Raw genomic sequence first — 840 nt, forward strand, 5'->3', positions numbered from 1 at the left:
TTGCCCCGAAGGGTTTCTGGTCCGGGCTGTAATTAGCGTTACTGCTAATTACCCCGCACCTGCGGGGAGGGCAGGCAGCGCCCCGGGAGGGCCCCCGAGCGAGACCCCGGCATACCCCGAGCAGCACGAAATGGTGAGGAAAGGGAGGGAGCAGGCAAAGCTGCAGCCTCAGACACTCCCGGGTGCGTGTACACTGACACGCGGTGTGCGTACCGACAGACACGCAGGGTGGGTGTGAGTGTGCACACAAAGGCAGGGACATGGACGTGCTTGCACACGCAGATGCGTGTGGGACACACCCAAACGTGTGCATAGGAGAATTCACGCACGTACACAAACCTGTGGAGCACAAACGCAGCCACAAGTACGCGCACACAACAGAGGCACACGTGGATGGATGCACACACAGGTATACACACACACACGTACATTCTCATGCACACATACATCCTGCCTTGCACACCAACACGTGTGCCCAAGTGCCAGCGCAGCTCTCCCCGCCCTTTATGGGATTGGGCTGGGGGGCCAGACCCTGCTGCACGTCCCCAAGCATGCAGGGAGCCAAAGGCCTCCCCTCTTCTTCCTCTTCTGAGGGGGGGCAGCAATCCTGGAGAGCATGGATGAACTCCACCCCTGCCAGCCTGGCCGGGGGGAACTGGATCCCTCTGTCCCCCCCGTCCCTCCCTCTGTCCCTCCTCCCTGTGTCCCCCAGCCCGGTGCGGTGGTGGTTCCCAGGGTGGGCACGGCGCTGGGGTCGCCCCCTCCATTCAGGGCTCGGCGGAGGGCCCGGTGCTGCCCGGTTCCCACCGCGGCTCTCAAAGCTGCTAATTAGCCCCCATC

The sequence above is a fragment of the Corvus brachyrhynchos genome, unplaced genomic scaffold (genome assembly GCF_000691975.1).
Source record: "Corvus brachyrhynchos isolate BGI_N302 unplaced genomic scaffold, ASM69197v1 scaffold10, whole genome shotgun sequence".
In the NCBI taxonomy this organism is placed as follows: Eukaryota; Metazoa; Chordata; class Aves; order Passeriformes; family Corvidae; genus Corvus; species Corvus brachyrhynchos.